The sequence below is a fragment of the Amblyomma americanum genome, chromosome 4, assembly GCF_052857255.1.
Source record: "Amblyomma americanum isolate KBUSLIRL-KWMA chromosome 4, ASM5285725v1, whole genome shotgun sequence".
Classification (NCBI taxonomy): Eukaryota; Metazoa; Arthropoda; class Arachnida; order Ixodida; family Ixodidae; genus Amblyomma; species Amblyomma americanum.
The window spans coordinates 96212447-96229265 of record NC_135500.1 but is presented as its reverse complement, the minus strand read 5'-3'; the positions used below and the strand labels follow the sequence as shown (position 1 = coordinate 96229265).

General features: G+C 50.9%; 1 protein-coding gene across 1 annotated transcript in view; it reads left to right on the top strand.

Annotated features, from left to right (window-relative positions):
- The window catches only part of LOC144128140 (flavin-containing monooxygenase 5-like), an 86209-nt gene that overhangs the window by 36337 nt on the left and 33053 nt on the right, over positions 1-16819 (top strand). The window lies entirely within an intron of this gene.

The following is a 16819-nucleotide window of genomic DNA, read 5'->3' as shown; positions in this document are numbered from 1 at the left end:
GTCACGAGCGGCCCTACACGCGTGCGTACTGTTGCCCAGAGAAGCTGGCGAACATCAGGAACGGGGCCAGGGTATCCGTAATGTCGTACGTGCCGAATGGGAGCGGAAAGTGAAAGCTTTGGCCGGCATGATGCCTTTGTGGCATTGCTCCTTATAACGATCGACGACAGCTTCGCACATTTGCTTACCAGCCACAGTTGAATTCAGGAACTGAGACTAAGGCAGTTTTCTGGGGGAAAAGTCATCTCGTCCGGGCCAGGAAAGGAAGCAACGAGAGCTATATTTTTATAGTGGTGCCGCCACTGCTGAAAAGGCGCCCAAAACGGCGCCTAAATACGCGCAGGCCAGCAGTCCCTGTCTGAGGACAACGCTCGCATACTTAGCGTTGTAAACTGCGGAAACCCACTGTTTCCTAGGCGCCGCGTCAGCTACCGTCAGGTCAGCAAAGGTGCTAAAGCTTTTAATCGCTACGTATCGGCTTTAACAGAGAGCGGGGTGCAGCGGAGTTGTATCTGTGTGCGCTTGGAAGGCCTCCAAGATGTGTTTAGTGCTGAAATGCATGCTTGGCAAGGCAAGCCGATGTGCACATTTTAGGCAACGCGTTGCACCAGACTCTGTTGTTAGTCATGTTTGCATGCACCCGCGCACGAAACGAAACTGCAAAGCGCGGAATATCGGAGTAAATCGCGTCAAGGAGAACACACCGAGAGCGCATCCCTTATTATCAACTTAAATGTGCAAAGCCGGGGAAAAAAGATTCTTTTCTGGCATTAATAACAAACAACATAAAACAAAGCGAAAACTCCCCCCCCCCCCCCCCCACACACACACGCAACATAATTTGAATAGAGCGTACCCTCAGAAAATTCAGTGATGTACTCATATTTTGCTTCGCAAGCCTGCACGCATGCACTTTTGTGATGTAAGTGGTACATATATTACTTCATAAAAATTACAAATGTTGTCAGCAATTTTGCTTGTTTTTCCCTTCCTAGAAAGGCATACATTTTTTCTACTTGTTCAAGTCAATGCGTAACACTCACGACCACCACACAGAAGCAGCTACACTATATGTGCAATGCAAGTAAGCGCAACATTCTGTGAGGTGGGGCAAAATTATTTTCTTGAGCACTTACAGGCCGCCTCACCTCGCTTGCTGTCCACACAAGCAACACGAGTCAGGCAGCGTCTTGAAGTTTCTTCGTTGTAGAATAACAGTTATGCACCTACCATAAAATCAAGCAGCTCCTTTAGATGCCTGATCAAGTACAGTACAGCAAGCTTCCAAGTAAGAGAGAAAGATATATGCCAGAAAAGGTGGAGAAGTCGGATAAGGAAAAGTTCCTTCACCTGTTATTCCACAAAGGGGCAGGGGAGGAACATAGAGGTAGAGAGTAAATATCGGTGACGACACCATATTACGGTAAGACACATGCAATGTGCAAGATACTTGCTTTATTTGCTTTGTTTTATGCGGTTTATGATCCCAAAGCGATTCAAGCTATGAGAGATGCTGTAGTAGAGAGCTCTCGATAATTTCGACCCCCTCGGGTTCTTTGCCGTGAACTGGCATCGCACAGTACACGGGCCTCTACCGTTGCGGCCGGGATTGAACCTGCGTCTTTCGGGTCAGCAGCCAACCACCATAACCACTGAGCCACCGCGGCAGCTTTATTTGTATGATGCAAGAAACTTAATTTAATGTTCATGTATGCACACTCATTGCCTAGTACATGTCACACAAAGCCCGAACATGTGTTTTGGGGCCAAGCATTCCGGTTGGCCTTGCACGCAGTATTTAAAGAGACAACTAAGTGGCACCATGAGCCGAAGAGCTGAAGGAGAACAAAAACATGACAGTAAACTTAGGAGCACTACAGACAAGGAGGAAATTAATTTATTTCCATACTCTGAAGGCCCGGAAGTATACAAAGAAGAGTGGGGGAACACATAAAATTGGTAACTGCTTTTTTGAATTTAATACAGCCAAATATTGCAGCATTAGAGGCAGGAACATGGCAGGAAAAACAAAAGCGTAAGATTAGACAGAAAATAAGCAAGACATTCAATGTTGATGTCGCCCTCAGGACAACATATGGGAGGCACCAATACAGACAGCGGTAGTGTTCTGGTTAGGGTACTATTAAGATAAAAGTCTCCAGGATGCACAAAAAGCAATCTAGCCAGCGACGGTAGCCACTGGCTTTCGGTAGGTTTTTTAATGTGTGCACCACATAGGATGTATTCATGATAATTAATAAACCACAGGAGATTGTTCAACACGAAATAAATTATCCTCACAGCACCATACCATACACAGCTAAAAGGAGAAGTCAGCAGTAGGAATTGCAACGATACGGTGCATGTAGACCCCTACGTGAAGACTTCACGCCACAGGGTTCACTTTTTAGCTGTGTAGTGGAGTATTCAAGGCACCCATCATGCTATAAACTTCTGCAAGGTGAGGAAAACCCTTGTTTTAGCCTTTCAAGGCCCTTTAAGCTTCAAGAATACTGAGTTTTGCACTTCGGGGATCAAAAGCAGACCATGTGGCCTGAAGACTTGACTACAACCCTGCAATTCATTACAATTGAAGACAGCTGGCGCACCATTAAAAACCAAAACAGAAATGCCAAATACAAAGCAGAACAAGCATTCCAATTATTGATCTAGGCATTGTTTACAAACATACATACTGGAGCAGTTGCTATGCTGTTGTATTCTGCCAGAAAAATATGTGCTGCAACCATAAAAAGCACCCTATTTAGAGGACGATGGATGCTAAATGGGATTGAAATGAATAAATCAGTGACAACTAAAGCAAACCACGAGAAAAATTATTTCGCAATGTACGCAGTTGTGTACAAAGTGCCCTAAAGGGTTGAATGCAATTTTCTCATGCATTTAGTCATTTGCATCTTTTTTTTTGCCGAACATCAGCACAGCCACGCATGCATAGATAATTTTACACAGAGGTGGGATTAGACATTGGTGGCACTGACACAGTTAATCGCAAGGGAAGGCGTGCTTTTGTAACTGCTTTTGTAACAGTTATATTTTATTGGCCATCTCTATCAAAATGATGAAGGAAGTAAAACAAAACTGAAAACAGCTTGACTACAGCCAGACTGATGGGTATAAATAATTACTGCATATTTATTTTTATTGTGTTGCAGTGAAGGAAACTGCTACAAGGCACATTGTAGGGGAAGTCCAAGGTTAACTTTACCTCAGAATATTGAACTGCACTAAAATCTCACTACACGAATGCTTTTGCAACTGCATTTATCAAAATGCAGATGCCAAGCCATTGCATTTGTGTGCATTGAAAGAAAACCATAGACACGCAGACGCCCTACGAGTCACCCACATCCGCATATTGTAGTAATCTGAAAACTCGTTGTGCGTTTTACTTTACAGACAAGACTATTTTGAAATGCTGTTTTTATTTGCGCAAGGCTTCCTCGCTTAATAGGCTACAAATAAATGTGCCACGAGATTCACAGCTGTTTGCATGTGACAAAAAAAGGGTAGGAACATAAGGGACTTGTTATTACACACCCGAAGAAAGCCACCAGCCATCAATAGGAACTTTGCATGCAGCCATCTGAAGAAAGTCAAAAGCAATTTTTCGTTGCTGTTTCCCTTACCTCATCGATACTCGAGACGATGTACCTGGCACATGTACGCTGCCTTGCTGACACCGCTGTCTTCAGAAACTGCCCTTATACACACAGACACTGATGCACACAAATTGAGCACACAGATGATGCACTGATGAGGGCAATTTCCTGATGAGCACAGTCCCGCCGACAAGCCGAGCACATTCTGGAAGCATGTTGCTCAGCCGGCAGACAACCCTTTGTGCCACCCTCTCATCACTCATGCAGTTGAATATCAGGTCAGCGACAGCGTGTAAATAGAGGCAAACACTGAACTAATTGGTGTCCAGACGTTCACAGCCACCGATCGCGCCTTGAAACACAGGATCAGAGTAACGGCCTGAGCATCTACAATACCATGTTTAAGGCAGACCAGTGTGCTCACGCGCTGCCTCTTGCCGCAAATCTTCTTGCACAGCCACCACACCATATATCGCTGGCCAGGCAGTCACACTCCCGAACCGGGCAGTCCTTCGAAAACACTGAGGCGCACTCACGAATGCTTCGCTTCTGGCAGCCTGTGACAACAAACGGCAGCTACGGACGCCGCCATATCCGTGCTGTAGCAACCGCGACCGCGCGGACCGATAATTTCTTATCATGAGAGAAGCGTTTGAAACGGGAACGCAGATAGAGTCCTCACGCGGGTGTAAAATTACGCTCTGATAATTAAGGCTCTAAAAGGCTGCTTAATTAAGAGGTACCATTATAACGCCGTTTCAATGCTTCTACATTCAAAACAATCATGTTTCGGAACAGTTTATTACTTCAAATAAGCGCCTACCAAACTACGGTAAGCTAACAGGCGTATAAATCAGTGTGGTCATAATTCGACTATGTCCACCATAATTCGACCATCTTGCGGCCGTCTCAAATTATGACGGCCAAATGGGGCATTTTTCATCAATGGCAGCATTTCCTTTGCGTCACTAAACGTCATTTTGACCTCACTGAATTATGCTGCGTATCACGTGAATCACGTGACATTCCTCCAGCCAATCACATTCTAGGAAGCAACCCTCACAGTACGAACTTTTTTTTCTCAAAATTGCTAAAACGAGCCAAGTGTTTTCTTCCATGCCAGCTGTAGCTTCGTTTTTCCTCCACAGACATTTAAATTTACCAACCCGGCACAAAATATAACTGTGCTAAAAATCAGTCTTCAACTACACGTCATTTTGACGTCACGGCAGAAAGCTATTTCGAAGCCTGATAGTTTCGCGCCACAAATTTAAAACTCGTGACTTGCACGTGATCGCCCAATAAGCCAATCAGAGAGACAATATGGCGGCGAACGGCGGCCTTGCGTGTCGAGAATAGGGCCCACGGAAACACATATCACACATCAGCCCTTAGGCCACGTACCGCAATCCTGATACTCGCATCAATACCGGTGCTAGACCGCACACCGACAAACACGCCCGACAGCAAGGACACTCAATATAGTCTAATAGAGCTCATTTCACCCGGAAACACATATCACACATCAGCCCTTAGGCCACGTACCGCAATCCTGACACTCGCATCAATGCCGTCCCGCACACCGACAAACACGCCCGACAGCAAGGGCACTCAATATACTCCAATAGAGCTCATTTCACCCGGGCACACATATCACACATCAGCCCTTACGCCACGTACCGCAATCCTGACTCTCGCATCAATTACGGTGCTAGACCGCACACCAACAAACACGCCCGACAGCAAGGGCACTCAATATACTCCAATAGAGCTCATTTCACCCGGGCACACATATCACACATCAGCCCTTACGCCACGTACCGCAATCCTGACACTCGCATCAATGCCGGCGCTAGACCGCACACCGACAAAAACGTCCGACAGCAAGGGCACTCAATATACTCCAATAGAGCTCATTTCACCCGGGCACACATATCACACATCAGCCCTTACGCCACGTACCGCAATCCTGACTCTCGCATCAATTACGGTGCTAGACCGCACACCAACAAACACGCCCGACAGCAAGGGCACTCAATATACTCCAATAGAGCTCATTTCACCCGGGCACACATATCACACATCAGCCCTTACGCCACGTACCGCAATCCTGACACTCGCATCAATGCCGGCGCTAGACCGCACACCGACAAAAACGTCCGACAGCAAGGGCACTCAATATACTCCAATAGAGCTCATTTCACCCGGGCACACATATCACACATCAGCCCTTACGCCACGTACCGCAATCCTGACTCTCGCATCAATTACGGTGCTAGACCGCACACCAACAAACACGCCCGACAGCAAGGGCACTCAATATACTCCAATAGAGCTCATTTCACCCGGGCACACATATCACACATCAGCCCTTACGCCACGTACCGCAATCCTGACACTCGCATCAATGCCGTCCCGCACACCGACAAACACGCCCGACAGCAAGGGCACTCAATATACTCCAATAGAGCTCATTTCACCCGGGCACACATATCACACATCAGCCCTTACGCCACGTACCGCAATCCTGACACTCGCATCAATGACGGTGCTAGACCGCACACCGACAAACACGCCCGACAGCAAGGGCACTCAATATACTCCAATAGAGCTCATTTCACCCGGGCACACCTATCACACATCAGCCCTTACGCCACGTACCGCAATCCTGACACTCGCATCAATGACGGTGCTAGACCGCACACCGACAAACACGCCCGACAGCAAGGGCACTCAATATACTCCAATAGAGCTCATTTCACCCGGGCACACCTATCACACATCAGCCCTTACGCCACGTACCGCAATCCTGACACTCGCATCAATGCCGGTGCTAGACCGCACACCGACAAACACGTCCGACAGCAAGGGCACTCAATATACTCCAATAGAGCTCATTTCACCCGGGCACACATATCACACATCAGCCCTTACGCCACGTACCGCAATCCTGACTCTCGCATCAATTACGGTGCTAGACCGCACACCAACAAACACGCCCGACAGCAAGGGCACTCAATATACTCCAATAGAGCTCATTTCACCCGGGCACACATATCACACATCAGCCCTTACGCCACGTACCGCAATCCTGACACTCGCATCAATGACGGTGCTAGACCGCACACCGACAAACACGCCCGACAGCAAGGGCACTCAATATACTCCAATAGAGCTCATTTCACCCGGGCACACCTATCACACATCAGCCCTTACGCCACGTACCGCAATCCTGACACTCGCATCAATGCCGGTGCTAGACCGCACACCGACAAACACGTCCGACAGCAAGGGCACTCAATATACTCCAATAGAGCTCATTTCACCCGGGCACACATATCACACATCAGCCCTTACGCCACGTACCGCAATCCTGAGACTCGCATCAATGCCGGTGCTAGACCGCACACCGACAAAAACGTCCGACAGCAAGGGCACTCAATATACTCCAATAGAGCTCATTTCACCCGGGCACACATATCACACATCAGCCCTTACGCCACGTACCGCAATCCTGACACTCGCATCAATGCCGGTGCTAGACCGCACACCGACAAAAACGTCCGACAGCAAGGGCACTCAATATACTCCAATAGAGCTCATTTCACCCGGGCACACATATCACACATCAGCCCTTACGCCACGTACCGCAATCCTGAGACTCGCATCAATGCCGGTGCTAGACCGCACACCGACAAACACGCCCGACAGCAAGGGCACTCAATATACTCCAATAGAGCTCATTTCACCCGGGCACACATATGGCCTCACTATTCTTATTGTATACGTACAGGAATCCCAAAGATAAAGGCAGAGCTATTCCGGGCATCCTGGGCTCCTTGTGGCTCCTTAACGCACATCACACGCACTGGGGATATACATCGCATACCTCCAAACGTAACCTCATTTCTACCGAAATGGCTGATTACAACTGGCTTGATCACATACCCTACAGTACCCACTCGCATTGGCACAAGTTTCACCCGCGACACCACAAGTGATCTCACATGGGCCACACTGAACATAATCATTAAATCTCACATGGTACTCCAGGAGAGCTTTAGGAGTGACAACATTCCAGCCTCCACTACTATCGCTTACGATTCCAAGGTTTTCAACCCTCGTTCAGAGCTTTTTACTGACTGTTATAAATTGCGCTCATACTTAGAAGCTGATTCTACCGAACCACGTACAGTCACCAACTGGACAGACCCTCTGGTAGAGGCTATCCGGGCGAACAGCAAACGCATTAAAAATACCCCTACGGCACCGCAGGTTGATCTGCATCTGGCTCATCTATGGGAGGCCCGACAGGAACTACTCAAGCGCTGGCGTCACCAGCGACACAATCGTAAATTGAGGCTCCGCATAGCCGCTCTCACTCGTGAGGCAGAAGAATACGCGAACACGCAAGCCCGCGCAAACTGGGCAACCTTTTGTAACGACCTCAAAAGTACATTAAGAAATAAACGCACGTGGGCCCTCCTACGCGCTCTCATAGATACAAAAACCACTAAATCTCAGACAAAATTAAACACATAACGTCTAATACAACTAGAGCTCCAACAGGGCACCGAAGTATTTGGCCAACTACGGAACAACTATATACCCACATCCTTTCAGTCAGCAGATCCACGGAACAACTATATACCCACATCCTTTCAGTCAGCAGATCCACCCAGTCTACCTCTACCTAACCCGGAACTTGATGTCGACATCATCTTAAATGAAGTCCGCCAAGCACTCTTTAGTATTCGCCGCAGTACGGCGCCGGCGTCGGACAGCATATATAACGTACAAGACACTACTCAATCTGTACGAAGTCTCCCTCCAGGAACTCACGGAGCTCTTTAATAATCACAGGCACGCTGGGACGCTCCCAACAGACAGGACCCCATGCCAACATTCGATTTATTCCCAAACCGGGCAAAATCTTCACCCATCGGAATTTGCGCACCTTCTCCTTAACGAGCTGTGTCGGCAAGTTCTTCGATCATGTCCTTCTCAGTCGCCTGCAACCGTTTCTAGGTAGAACAGGCGTTCTCTCAAACGTTCAATTTGGCTTCCGTCCAAACATCTCGGCGGAAGACGCTTCCGTCCAAACATCTCGCCCTTAAAGAGTATATTTCACAATAAGCGCCGTACAGCCGCTACGCGAGCCATACTCGCCCTGGATATTCATAAGGCTTTTGACACAATAAGACATGACCACATCATGACGACAGTAGCCACCACGGACTGCGGCACCGGCATATGGAAATATGTTCGGGCTTTCCTTCAGAGACGCACGGCAGTACTCCACCTTGGGGATGTCGCCTCCCAGCCTTTCACCCTGCCTAACCGGGGAACTTCACAAGGGGCGGTCCTATCACCTTTACTTTTTAACATTGCCCTAGGGCTACTGGCAGAGGCCCTTGCTGCTACCCCAGGGCTCCACACAGCCATATATGCAGATGATATAACCCTCTAGACAACGTGCGAATCCCTTGCAACAGCCCAGTATACCCTGAAGTCTGCAACAGACATCACCCCCACCGATTTAGCAAACACAGGCATTCGTGGCTCTCCAACTAAATCGGAACTATTGCAGCTGAAACCCCTCCCCAGTAACCCCCCTCCTTAACTGTGTGATGACCCCCATAATGCGCAGGTCCACACGGGACGGAGAGGCAAAGAGACACCGTATGGCTCAGTTTAAACAAACAGATATATTCAATAATTATACATGATTAAAATTCAGAGGCTGGGGCGTCCGAGCTTACGTGCCGACGACTTCATGGGGACGATGGAGGGGCTCAGGAGTTGAGCTCGAGCGGTTGCTGGCAGAAGCTGCACGCCGTCGGGCTTCGGCGCTGAAGGCCCTCTTGGCGAACGATGTCGTCCTGAGCGTCCTTCTTCCGTACTGCTTGTCGATTTTTATATCCTCTTCTCCACACTCCCTAGGGTGAGGACGCCCACGCCGGAGGGGAAGGAGGGGGGCTAGGGCTTTCACTTGGGCGCACAAACATACCACCGCACTTATGGTCTCGCCCCCCTCACGTGTTGAGTCCGAGGGAAAGAAGGTTGTCTTCGAGGTAGCGCATAGCGTCGGCTGTGGTAAGGCGCGCTCTGGCCCGCTGACAGTTCCCGCGGGTCACCGGCCGGGAAAGTGGTCCCTTGTCCTGGGATGTGCTCGGGAGGCCTCCCCAGGAACCGCCACGGCAATTGGGGAGGATAAAGCCCGTTTCCGAGCGGCGGCGGCGGCGGGTCCGGTTGGGTCCGATTGGGCTTAAACCCCTTCGTTCTGGTCGTCACTCTCAACGAGCATGGCTGGGTAATTGATGATGCCGCTGTCATCTGGGTCTCCGTCTACACCGCGCCGTCGAACGCGGAACCTCGTAGCACACACAAGGAACGTCACACTCGCTCACCCTCCAGAAGAATGTTCTCCGAACATTTGAGTCCATGCAGCTCCCCTTGTCTTTCTGAATCGCCACGCACAGTGCGTCCGACAAAACACTTTTCGCTGCACTCAACACCACTGCACAACACCATATGCCTCCGCTGTCATAACTGGCGTCTCCAGGGGCAGCACTGATCTTCTTTTACAGATAAACATGAAACTCAGCACCAAAGCCTCTCCTTTCTAGTCCAAACTGGACGAAATAAATTTACCACAGTTACAAAGGAGCTCCCACTTCTAGCACGATCACGGTACAGACAAAAATATAGATAACGTAAGGAAGTAGGGCAGGTTCTGCATGCGCTCCGCATGCTCTCCTGTGAAGGTGTTACTTAATGACAGAAAGGTTTAACTACCAACTCCGATAACTTAACACATAAGCACATAGCAATGTTATGAGCTGTGGCATTACACAATTCTAACCAGTTCACAACTCCGCTCTGTTTACGCCATTAGTCCGACTTAGCTTTCCGATTTCGCAGCGGATATCGGCCTTCATGAGTCATACTAGTAAGTCTGTGACCCTTTGTCTGCTTTGGGACTCGCGAGGGCTCGTGGTAGGAGCCTCTCCTGGCGTTATCTGCGCGGCAACCTCGCGCGCTTCTTCTTCTAGCAATGCATGAAGTAAATCCGGTGGCATTCCGGCCGTCACCTCTGGCGCCTGCCGAACAAATGCAGGAGAGGGCGTTTCTTGCGAACTATCTGCGCGCTCCGCTTCACTTCTGTCCCCATCAAAATCCGCGCTTTCCCTTTCCTCATTTCCTGAATACAGAACCGGTGCCGACTTGAGGCGATTTGCGTGTATCCTTATCAGGCGCCGGTTCACGTCTCGGACTCTGAAGTTTACCGGAGAAAGCTTCTCGACAACCTCGCACGGTCCTCTCCACTTCGTCTGGAACTTACGAGCTAGCCCAATCTGCCTTTGGCAGTTTTCAATGTACACGCTGTCCCCCACATCAAACGGCGCGTCTCTAGCACTGCGATCGTGCACCTCCTTCCTGCGCTTCGCCGCTTTCTTTAAGGCCTCCTTTGCGATGTCCCTCGCCACTTGCAAGCGCGATTCTAGCTCAACCTTATAGTCGTCCAGTGAAGCGTATGGGACACGACGGGGGCCCTCTGGCACTTCACCAGGCTGGTCCGGGTCTCGGCCGTAGAGAAGAAAGAATGGCGATTCGCCCGTGCTCTCGTGTGCTGCGGAATTATAGGCAAACATTGCATACGGGAGCCACAAGTCCCAGTCCCGCTGGTCGCGCGAAACAAAATGCGACAGGAACCCGGCCACGGTTTGGTTCAGTCGCTCCACCACGCCGTTGCAAGCCGGATGGTACGGTGTTGTCTGCTTCTTAGCGATCTTAAGCAGCTCGCAAACTCTCCTCATTAGCTGCGACACGAAGTTCGTTCCCCGATCTGTCAAGAGTTGCCTCGGGGGTCCATGTCGGAGCACGATCTGTTCGACAAATGCTCTTGCAACCGTGCGTGTCTGCCTTCTGATCTGGGAGTGCTACCGCTTCCGCGTATTTTGAAAGGTGATCGACAAATACTAAAATGTACTTGTTTCCGGAAGTGGTCGTGGGCAATGGGCCCATTATGTCCATACCTGTCCGCTCGAAGGGAACCGAAACCTCAGGGAACGGCTGAATTGGAGCTGGTCTTCGTCCCTTGGGTGTTTTTCTTTCGAGACAGGAATGGCACTTCACACAGTAGTCTCTAACATCCTGTCGCATGCCACTCCAAAAGTACAAATGCTCCACACGCCTGCGTGTCTTCGCTACGCCAAAATGACTGGCGCATGGCGCATCGTGAAACGCGCGAAGAACCCTTTCTGTCCACGACCGAGGTATGACGACTCTCTCCCAAGCGGTTTTCTCTGGTCTCCCTTTCCTGGTTGGCCTCGTGCGCCGACACAGGGTGCCGTCTTTGCCAATGAAATAACCTAGCTGTTCGGGGTGAGACGGTGCGCCCTCTAAGCTTTCGATTATTCGCTTCAGGTCAGGATCTTTGCACTGCTCTGTGCGTAATTCGGCGGGGTCGACTACGAGGACGAACTCATCTATAGCTGCCACGGCAGCTGTGCGGCTGAGTGCATCAGCATTCAGATGTGTCTTTCCTGACTTGTGCTCAACTTCAAAGCAGTATTCCTGCAGGTGTAGATTCCATCTAGCAAGTCGCGAGCTAGGGTCCCTGACACTCATCACCCATTTCAGAGGATGGCAGTCTGTGACTAGCTTGAATTTGCGGCCGTAAAGGTAGCATCTGAAGTGCTTTACTGCCCAGACAACGGCGAGGCACTCCCTTTCCGTAGCTCCGTACTTTTGCTCTGTGGGGCTCAGCTGTCGGCTAGCAAAAGCAACGGGATGTTCTTTGCCCTCGATAACCTGAGATAGCACGGCACCAACTGCGAACTTTGACGCATCTGTGGCCATAAGGAAGGGCAAATTAAAATCCGGGTGGCGCAACAGCGGTGCACTCATTAGCTTCCTTTTCAGGGCCCCAAAAGCATCCTCCGCGTTTTCGTCCCAGCGAAAGGCGACATTTTTGGCTGTTAAGGCGGTGAGCGGCTTAGCGAGCTTGGCGAACTCCTCTATGTGCCTTCGGTAGTAACCGATCAGGCCGAGAAACTGCCGGACCTGGCGGACGCTAGTCGGGGATGGAAAATCCGAGACACACCTTAGTTTCTCAGGGTCCGGTCGCACGCCGTCAGCTGAAACAACGTGCCCGAGGTATTTCACCTCGTTTTTGAGGAATTGGCACTTAGAGGGCTTCAGCTTGAGACCCGCTCCTCTTAGTCGCACCAAAACCTGCTCAATATCGCGCAAATGGTTCTCAAAACTGTCAGTGTATATGATTATGTCATCCATATACACGAAGCACAGCCTCCCCAGAAGACCTGCCAGGATAACATCAGCGGTTCTCTGCCAGACAGCAGGGCTGTTGGCCAGACCCATCGGCATTCTTTTCCATTCATAGTGCCCTGAGGGCGTGTTGAATGCCGTTTTCTCGGCATCTGCCGGATCCATTGCTATCTGCCAGAATCCCGCCGCCATGTCCACTACCGTGAAGTACCTGGCAGAGCCCAGCTGAGAAAGCGTCTCCTGTATATTGGGGATGGGGTATGGATCAATGCGAGTTACGGCATTTAGTTTGCGGTAGTCCACTACCAATCGATATGAGCCATCTGGCTTTTCCACTAATAATGCTGGTGCTCCCCAGGGTGACTTTGAGTGTTCGACAATGCCGCGATCAATCAGGTCCTGCACCTGCCGCTCCATCTCCTCACGTTGGGAGTAAGGAATCCTGTACGCACGCTGGTAAACGGGCGATGAAGTGCCGGTTTCTATCCTGTGCTTTATAACGCCACAGCAGCCCAAATCCAGGTTGGACGCGGCGAATACCTCCGAGTAGTCGTTCAGAAAACCAGCCAGAGCCTCCCTCTCCCTGGATTTTACGTGAGAAAGATCGAACGACACCTTTGGAGCAGCCGAAGGACTAGCATGCTCTACAGTTGCGAGTACCGTATCGGTGGGCTCACGTTTCTCTATCGCAGAGGTGAAGAAAGCCAATGTTTTGTTCTTGGGAAGGCTCAGTGGCTGCTGGCTACAGTTAACCACCCGTAGGAGCACTCTGTGGGCGTCATTAACTGTCACGAGGCACGCGGCTGCCTTCAGGCCATTGCTGAGAGAGTCGACCGGCTCAAGCACTCCCACGGCGCCGCTCTCTACATCTGAAGGCACAAACGCGTACAAAATGTGCTCCGACCAAGGAAGGACGACCGCCTCCTCGACCAGCCTGACGGCAACCCGCGAATATACCTTCTCCAATGATCCCACTGTTTGACGGGTGTCAATATCGGTAATGCGAATCTCAGCCCCTCTCCTGTTCAGAAACGGAACTTTTGAGCCGCCCGCATTAACCTCTTCCTCAGAGAATGAGACTACTACCTTCTCTTTTCTCAAAAAATCCTGCCCTAATATACCTGACACTCCGTTTGGCAGAGACACCGTGTCCGGGCATACGTAGCAGGGGTGCTCCAATGCAATTCCGCCGAGAGAGAAGTGTAACCGGTAGAGTCCACTTATGCCAAGAGGATCCCCCGTTATGCCTACAAATTTGGTTGCCATACCACCAGACGCTTCCAACACCTCGCGGTCCCCCTTCCTTCGAAGCGTGTTAAAACTGCTCTCCTTAAGCAATGTCACCTTTGACCCCGTATCTATCAACAATGCCATGCAACAACCTTTCACCTTGCAACGCACAACAGGGCATGCCTCGTCGGCCACACAAACTACCACCACCTCATCATCCACTGCTCCCTCCCCACGCTCCTCAGGCTGGGGAGGACTAACTAGTTTTTTGTCTCGGTATCTGTAGGCTTGCTTAGGCTTGCTTAGGGCGTGTCTCGCCTGCTTCTCTTTGTGGCTCCCCACGGCGCACGTTTTGGCAGAACCTGGCGATGTGTCCGCGACCCTGGCAAGCGAAGCATACGATTTCTTCAAAATCTCGCATACCGCGCCTGTAGCTTTGTGGCGGTCTCCGGTTTCCAGCGAATGAGCGCTGTTGAGCGCGCGCTTCAACCTGGCGTTCTACCTGCTGAGATAGCAGCTGTTCTAAGCGATCTAACCGCTCTGTCAAGAGAGCAACCTCAGGGTTGAGCACCGCTCTCTCTATGACGCGTACTCTCGCTGCGGCTGTCGTTAACGCCTCATTTCGTTCCTCATCCAATGCGGCCTCCACGGCTTGGTCGAAATTGCTCGGCTTGTGCGAGAGCACGAACCGGCGCACGGGGTCTTGCTGACCAGCCACGAACAAAGCGGTCATTTCCTCTTTAAGTATATCCTCCGCGTATTTCTTCTTTAGCTGGTCTCCTTCCTCCTCCCTGCTTAACGTATCAGGCGCGAAGCGCTGAAGCCGCGACGCAAACGTTCGCACGTCCTCCCCTACCATCTGTCCGGCGTCACGGAACCTCTGTACCCGCACGTGATGTGGTTCAGTGTCGAAATGCTCAAACGCGAGCTTCTTAAATTCCGCAAATGATTTTGTGGATTTTACTTTTTCGTCTCGCCATGCAAAATCATGAGCAGCTCCTGCCATCTTACACCTCGCCATTCCCAGCATTTGAGCATCGGACCATCCCCCCATTTTCCCAATCTCTTCTAGCATGGAAAAGAAATCGCAGATTGGAACCCCTGTCTTATCTCCTGTAAACGTCGGAATGACGCTTCCTAATGCCAGCATGCTTGCTCCGAGCGACGGCTGTGGAGTGGGAGCTCCCTCAGATAAAGACATTTTTTTTTTCAAGCCCTCCGGTGCCTCAAGCCTCTCAAATGGGGGTAAAAGTCCCACAATCAGTCCCGTGATTCCCTTTTGATTACAATTTTGAAGTCATGAATGTCGCAGCATTCAGAGGACATTTGCTTTTGAGACCCCACTTCTGACACCAGTGTGATGACCCCCATAATGCGCAGGTCCACACGGGACGGAGAGGCAAAGAGACACACACCAGTGTGATGACCCCCATAATGCGCAGGTCCACACGGGACGGAGAGGCAAAGAGACACCGTATGGCTCAGTTTAAACAGATATATTCAATAATTATACATGATTAAAATTCAGAGGCTGGGGCGTCCGAGCTTACGTGCCGACGACTTCATGGGGACGATGGAGGGGCTCCGGAGTTGAGCTCGAGCGGTTGCTGGCAGAAGCTGCACGCCGTCGGGCTTCGGCGCTGAAGGCCCTCTTGGCGAACGATGTCGTCCTGAGCGTCCTTCTTCCGTACTGCTTGTCGATTTTTATATCCTCTTCTCCACACTCCCTAGGGTGAGGACGCCCACGCCGGAGGGGAAGGAGGGGGGCTAGGGCTTTCACTTGGGCGCACAAACATACCACCGCACTTATGGTCTCGCCCCCCTCACGTGTTGAGTCCGAGGGAAAGAAGGTTGTCTTCGAGGTAGCGCATAGCGTCGGCTGTGGTAAGGCGCGCTCTGGCCCGCTGACAGTTCCCGCGGGTCACCGGCCGGGAAAGTGGTCCATTGTCCTGGGATGTGCTCGGGAGGCCTCCCCTGGAACCGCCACGGCAATTGGGGAGGATAAAGCCCGTTTCCGAGCGGCGGCGGCGGCGGGTCCGGTTGGGTCCGGTTGGGCTTAAACCCCTTCGTTCTGGTCGTCACTCTCAACGAGCATGGCTGGGTAATTGATGATGCCGCTGCCATCTGGGTCTCCGTCTACGCCGCGCCGTCGAACGCGAAACCTCGTAGCACACACAAGGAACGTCACACTGCACATGAACGGGAATCCGGTAAAGACTCTCGGATTTCTCATTAACAACACACTCGATGCAACCGCAACCTTTCAGCCCGTGTAAATAAACAGCAAACAGGTCTCTCCACTAATCAGGCGCTGACAAGGGCTGTCTGAACGCGAGACCCTCAATATGACCAATGCATTAATCATTAGCCGCATTACATACCGCATCCGATACCACATTTTCACTCAGCCCCAAACACAACAGGCAGGCATGCTAATACGCACGGCTGTCACTTCCGCGCCCTACGTATTCCACGGACGGTTAGCAGGAAACGTCTCCTGGCCGCTGGTACCCACAGTACCGTGATCGAATTAATAGAGGCTCAACGCACGAACAAATTTGTCCGCCCGAGTCACACGGAAACAGGACAGCGCCTACTGCGACAGCTTCCTCTACCCGCTACCACGTGCCAAGTTCCCTGGCGTTGTTTATAGGATCCCTTGCAGCGACTGC